Source organism: Petaurus breviceps, unplaced genomic scaffold (assembly GCF_028583685.1).
Source record: "Petaurus breviceps papuanus isolate PSGF00001 unplaced genomic scaffold, PetGlider_PUasm1.0 181, whole genome shotgun sequence".
NCBI classification, from domain to species: domain Eukaryota; kingdom Metazoa; phylum Chordata; class Mammalia; order Diprotodontia; family Petauridae; genus Petaurus; species Petaurus breviceps.
The window spans coordinates 5,793,650-5,800,655 of record NW_027185784.1 but is presented as its reverse complement, the minus strand read 5'-3'; the positions used below and the strand labels follow the sequence as shown (position 1 = coordinate 5,800,655).

At 37.5% G+C, this 7,006-nt stretch overlaps 1 protein-coding gene across 5 annotated transcripts in view; it reads right to left on the bottom strand.

The window, feature by feature from the left end:
- LOC138160552 (hyaluronidase PH-20-like) overlaps nucleotides 1–6,246 on the bottom strand; it is a 71,067-nt gene extending 64,821 nt beyond the window's left edge. For 2 of the 5 annotated variants that reach the window (XR_011168165.1, XR_011168164.1), the window contains exons 1-2: nucleotides 5,986–6,243; nucleotides 4,494–4,543 (exon numbers count right to left, since the gene is read on the bottom strand). The gene's annotated coding sequence lies outside the window, so the exon portion shown is untranslated. Of the gene's footprint in view, nucleotides 1–4,493; nucleotides 4,544–5,930 lie in introns of all 5 variants that reach the window. The other 3 variants (XR_011168166.1, XM_069087125.1, XM_069087123.1) reach the window with 3 other exon arrangements.
- Between the last annotated feature and the right edge of the window lie 760 nt (nucleotides 6,247–7,006).

The following is a 7,006-nucleotide window of genomic DNA, read 5'->3' as shown; positions in this document are numbered from 1 at the left end:
CATTTGAGGAGACATTTTCCTGAGGCCATAAGCCTTTCACTGTGGCTCAGCCCAAAACTCTGTTACTAGCCTAGCCCTCCTTTGTCCAGCTAGTTCCCACCCTTGATCCTCCCAAACCTTCCATTGTCTCATCTCCAGGTAGCCTCCAGCTACCTTCCCCCCTTAATCTCTCATCACTGGAGTCTGACCTAATTTGACTCCTCCTGCAGACCCTCCCCAAACTCCTCCTCTAGACCACCCCTAGATTCCTCCCACAACCTTTTTGTATATAAGACCCCATCTTGCCTCCATGAGGTGTGAGAGTGCTGGAGAAATGATCTAGTTCAGACTCACTCTAGGTCAGATGATTCTGGCCCACTTTGTCCAGTACAAGCATCACAGATACTGAGGCTTCTTAATAGTCTACTCATTATGAATAAACTGCTTTTCTTTGGCTGAGACAAGACTTGAGTCGAATTCATTTGGCAGGACCTGGCATGTTGTTATTTGGGGGTCTTGTGCACCCCCTAACCTCTTCACTCTGAAAGTCAATAAGCTTCCTGATGCCCCAAGCAGCTTTCTAAAACAATCAGTGGCAATGAAATGCTGAGGGAATTTCTACACAGGAGTTCCCCCACAGATGAAACTGATGAGCTCAAGGAACTAAAATGTTGAGGTTTCAGGTCCTGCTGAATGAATTCAACTCATCTTCTCTCAGACAAAGAAAAGCAAAGTTTATTAAAGGTTCACCATAATGAGTAGACTCTTGAGAAGCCTCACTATCTGTGACACTTGCGTTGGATAAGCAGGCCAGAGTGACACAGAGTGAGTCTGCACTAGATCATTTTCCGGCCTCTTCATGGAGGCAAGATGGGTCCTATATACAGCAAGGTTGTAGGAGGATTTTAGGGGTGCTCTAGAGGAGGAGTTTAGGGAGGGTCTGCAGGAGGAGTCAAATGAGGTCAGACTCCAGTAATGAGAGATTAAGGGTGGGAAGCAGCTGGAGGCTACCTGGAGATGACAATGGAGGGCTAGGCTAGTTCAAGGGTGTAACCCTGAGCAGATTAAATCAATTCAGGCCTGGGTCAGGGTTGGCCAAGCAGTAATGCCTTTATGAATAACTTTAGAGAAGAAGGTGCCTGGGAGCTTTGAGTCTCCAAGACAGGACTACCAAGAGAAATCATTTTTCACAGTGGCCAGGCTAGATTTATGCCAGGAACACAGGGTTGGATCAATATTGGGAAAAGGACAGACCTAATTGACCATATCAATAGCAAAAATGACAAAAATCATATGATTATTTCAATAAATGCAGAAAAAGCTTTTGACAAAATACTAACCCATTCCTGTTTTAAAAGAAAAAAAACACTAAAAAGTGCAACAATAAATGGAGCTTTCCTTAAGACAATAAGTAATTTCTATCTAAAACCAAAGGCATGTATTTTCTGTAATGGGATTAAGCTAGAAGCCTTTCCAAAAAGATCAAAGGTGAAGCAAAGATGTCCAGTATCACTACTACTACTCACTATTGTACTAGAAATACTAGCCATAGCAATAAGAAAAGAAAAGATATTGAAAGACTAAGTATAGACAGTGAGGTAACAAAGCTATTACTCTGAAGATGAAATGATGGTTTATTTAGAGAACACTAGGAAGTCAACTTAAAACAAAAAGCTAATCAAAACAGTTAAAAACTTCAGCAAAGTCGCAGGATGTGAAATAAACTGACACAAATCATTGTTAGTTCCACATATTACCAACAAAATCCAGCAGGAGATAGATAAATTCCATTCAGAATAACTGCACACAACTATAAAATATTTGGGAGTCTACCTGCCAAGACACACAGAGAAGAACTACATGAACACAATTATAAAACATCCTTTGCATAAATAAGGATAGATCTCAGGGGTGGCAACCTGCAGCCTTGAGGCTACATGTGGTCTTCTAGGTCCTCAAATTCTGCCCTTTGACTGAATGCAAATTTCACAGGACAATATAAAAGGATTGTGTTCTGTGAAGTTTGGATTCAGTAGAAGGGTCTCACTTGAGGGCTAGAGGGCCACATATGGCCTCAAGCCATATAATTTGAGAAGGAAAAAGGAAAAGGACCCTTATATATAAAAATAGTTCTAGTAGGTTTTTTTGTATATGTTAGCAAAGAATTAGAAACTGAGGGAATATGCATCAATTGGAGAATAGCTGAATGAGAAATGATTTATAAGCATGTTGAAATACTGTTGTATTATGAAAAATGAAGGGAATGGTTTTAGAGACACCCAGTAAGACTTGTAGGAACTGATGTGAAGTGAAATGAACAGAACTAGAAAAACAATTTAAAGCAATAATAATATTATAATATAATATTGTAATATAATAATAATATTATAAAGATAATCAGCTTTGAAAGACAATAACACAATGACCAATAACAGCTCCAAAGGACTCATGATGAAAAGGTTTTCTACCTTCAAAAAGAGAACTGAAGGACTCAACAGTGCATATTGAAGCATATTTTCTTCTATTTCTTACTTTTAGGGGTGGGGGATATATGACTAAGTAGAAATTTGTTTTGTATGTCTATCATATTTTTAATAGGGTTTTATTTTTCTTGCCTTTTCAGTGTTTGGGGAGAGGAAGATAGAAGGAAGAGAATTTGGAACTGAAAATTAAAAAAAAAAACACACAGCCTAATAGCTAGGTTGAACAGTGGATGGAATAGCTGACCCTGAAGTCAAGAAGAACTGAGTTTCAAATTTGACCTCAGACACTTAGTAGTTGTGTGACCTTGGGCAAGTCATTTAATCTTTTTGCCTCGGTTTCCCCATCTGTCAAATGGGGATAATATTAACACCTACCTACCAATGTCATAAGGATAAAATGAGATAATATTTGTAAAGCACTTAGCACAGGGCCTGTCATATAGTAGGTGCTATATAAATGCTAACCATTATTATTATTATTATCATGATTCACATGTGTTCTCCAACTCAGATGCCCACTTCTATACCTAAAGGATGCTGCAGAACAAAAAATTATGGCTTTAGATGCAGAGAACCTCAGTTCAAGTACTGCTTTTGATGTATACTATGTATGTCACCACGGGCCAGTCACCCTCACTAGACCTCACTTTGCTCATCTGTAAAATGAAGTGGTTGAAATAGGTCAAAGCTCATTAACCTTTTTCACATGTTATGGCCCTTTTGGGCAATCCCCAGAAGTCTATGGACCTGTTCTCAGAATGTTTTTAAATAATTGAAGTAAATACTAAATTTCAGTTAAATTGTAGTGTTCCTTAACCTAAGACTAGTGAACTTATGTATGTGTATGTATATGCATGTATATATGTCTATATACTTGTGTATATGTATATACCTATATATTCATATGCTTATAATTATATTTCAATACAATTGGTTTCCTTTGTAATCCAAATAATTTTATTTTGTGCATTTAAAAACACAATTCTGAAAAGGGCTTCATAGGCTTCGGTACCGTGTCAAAGGGACCCATGACACAAGTTTAAGAATCTGATATAAGCTAGTGATAAAGATATAACTTATTTCCTATCCAAGTTCATGGACTCCCTGAAGTCTATACAGTCAGCCAATAAGGATTTATTAAGCACCTTCACTAGGGCCAAGGACCATAGGTCCGGAGCCTCTGGACTAGATAACTTCTCAAGTCCTTCAGGTTCATAGACTTAGAGCTGGAAGAGACTTAAGGACACATCTAATCCAACCCCCTTATTTTACAGATAGATGAGAGCACTGAGGCCAGATTGGGGAGAGGTGAAGCCCAAGGTTACATGGGTATCAATTAGCAGATCTGGAATTTGAACCGAGGATCTCCAAATTCAACAAACTTTTTTTGCTGTACCACATTTATCCCATTCCATCTCAAAGTCTATAATCCTACTTATCTTTATGAGTTTCTAAAGTCAAAAAAACATCTTTGCTTGTTGACCATCCTCTAGTGGCAAACTTGTTGATGCTTATGACTGATGGACAAACTGTCACCTCAACCATTTGGAAGTTTTTCCAGTTTGGTAAAGTCTGCTAGAACTTGTCTTCCACAGTCACAGTCTTTGACCACCATTCCACGATGAGACATTGTTTAAACATTTTTAACATAGGAATATCAAGGTGGTTAGAGGGAAGACAATATGATGTAATTATAGTAATAGCTGACACTTACAGAAAGCTTTCAGGTTTTCCAAGTAATTATGTGCATGGCTTCATTTGAGACTCACAACAATTCTGTGAGGGAGGTACTCTGATTATCCCTATTTTATAAATGAGGAAATCGAGGCATTTAATGCCTTGAGTCATTTAGTGACTTGCCACAGTCACAAAGCCAGTAATTGTTTCAGGCAAAATTTGAACCCACTGACTCCAAATCCACCACTCTCTCTGCTACATCACCTTTATGTGATAAGTAAAAAAAAAAAAACAAAAAACCCAGAGTGGGAAACAGGAAAGCTGAGTTGTAGTTCTGCCTGTGCAATTTCCTACCTCAGTGACCTTGGGAAAGTTCTTTCTCTTCTCTGGGCTTGTTTCCACATCTGGAAAGTAAAGAAATCATATTAGATTATCTCAAAGATCCCTTTCACCTCTAACACTTGTAAGAGACTCTAAACCAAGTATAGAAAATCGAAAATCAACAAACCATAAACTCTGGGTTCAAACATTAACAATAATGATAACTAATAGTTATATATTTGCTTTAGTTTTATAAACATTTCACATAATACAATATATTTGGTTTACCTTTAGATGAGATTTCTATACATTATCGCCCTTGACAGCCTTTTGAAATATAATTAACATCCTCATTTAACAGAGGAGGACTCATATGTATCCAAGATCACAGAGCTCAATAGAAGCAAAACCATAATTTTAACCTGGTACTTCTGACTTCAAATAGTCTGGCACTCTTTTAAACTTATTCTTATTAATATCTTCTCTTTTTACATCACCTACATTTCTAATCTATTCCACCTCATTAATATTCCCAGGGTACCACCCCTTATTAAAAGGGAGAGGAGCAGGAGGAGGAAGAGGAAGAGAAGAGAAGAAAGGAAGGAAGGAAGGAAGGAAGGAAGGAAGGAAGGAAGGAAGGAAGGAAGGAAGGAAGGAAGGAAGAATTTTAAAGGAGCAAAATTTTAAAAAGCAGTTAAAAAAAATCTAACCAACATGTCAAAAAAGGCTGGTAATACATGTATATCCATAATCCCCCATTTCTGAAAACAATGGCATGTGAAGTTGTCTTCCAATACCTCTTTCAATACCACTAAGCTTAGTCATTATAATTTCACAGTTCAATTTTAATTGCTTTTATTCTTCTTTCCATTTACGTTATTGTAGTAATATAAATTGTTTTCCTATTTCTAGTTACTTCTCTTTGGTTAGTTCATATTTATCTTCCCATGTTCCTCTGTTTTCATCATTTTCATCACTTCTTAAAATGCAGCAATTTTCCATTATATTTGTGTATCATAACTTGGTTAGCCTTTTCCCCATCTGTGGGTATCTATTTGTTTCTAGTTTTTTACTACCAAAAAAAAAAATATATATATATATATATACTGCTAAATATTTTGATGCATATGGGGATCTTTCTTTTTGTCACTGAATTTCTTGGTGTACAATAATACAAATTGCATTAATTGCATTCAGGAATTTGGTATTCCAGAACTCTTTTCACTACATAAACAGCACATTTCATTTTATCCTCATAGCAATCCATAGAGGTAGAACAGATATTATTGCCACTTTATAGTCAAAGAAACTAAGATTCAAAAAAGTTTTAGCTTTTTCTGCCTTAGTTTTCCCATCTAGAAAAATGAGAATAATGATACCAATTTCCATTTCTATGTGGGAATATCCAAGAAATTAGATCCAAGGATTCTGGATCCAAAAGTACCTATAAGATCATCCAGTCTTACTTACCCTTTTATTTTACAGATGAAGTTACTTTGAGTCCCAAAGAATTTAAGTGACTCACCTAAGATCAAACAGTAGCCATTCAGGATTCTTAGAGTCAGGATTTAAACCCAGGGCCTCTGCCTCCAGATCTGAGGCATTTTCTACTAGCCCATCTCTTCTTGGGAGGCTAATCTGCTCCGAGCTCCACAAATGAAAGAAACCACATAAATTAAAAATAGATGAGTATTTACATGTCCCCTTTCAATTTAATGATGTGCAATGATTACTTACTAACCTTGTCAACAGTGACACATCATAGACAAGTTATGTGAGTTAGTCATCAGAACGTAATGAAATATGGGTGGAGCGTGACTAGTTGATAAGTGCCCAGGAATTCTCTAAGGAAGTAAAATATAGCTATGAGTCTCATGCAGTATAGGGCAGCAGACTTCAGATCTCATTTCAGACCCATCATTGTCTATACCAAATGTGACGAGCTGTTGTTGTTGTTCAGTCATTTCAGTCATGTCCAGCTCTTCGTGAACCCATTTGGCAGAGATACTAGAGTGCTTTGCCCTTTCCTTCTCCAGCTCATTTTGTTTCTGTACCTAATTTGTGTGTACCTAGTTATTTACATAATGATTCCCCCATTATACCAGAAGCTCCATAAATGTAAGGACTAGTTTTGCCTTTCTTTGTAGCTCCAGTACTTAGAAGAGTTCTTGACATGTAATGAGTGCTTAATGTTCAGCAACTGATTGGGAGACATGATACATTTAGATAAGATGGGGTCCCTGCCTTAATGAAGCTTTCAGCTCAATGACTTTAGCCAGTAGGTAACAGAGCCAGAGAAAGAATCCAAACCCAGAGACCTTTCACTTCAAATGCCCTCTTGACAGTGGAAAAATTACAAAGTTTCCTGATCATGGACCTCCCACCCTAGCCTCTGTCCAAGGTACATTTCCAGGTCCCTGACCTCTCTTGACCCACTTCCCAGTAAACGTTAACTGAGTGCTTGGCTGGGTAGCTGCAGAGCAAGTCAGATAAACGAACTTCATTGTAAGATGCCAGTGGGTGACATTGACTTATTGCTATAGCTA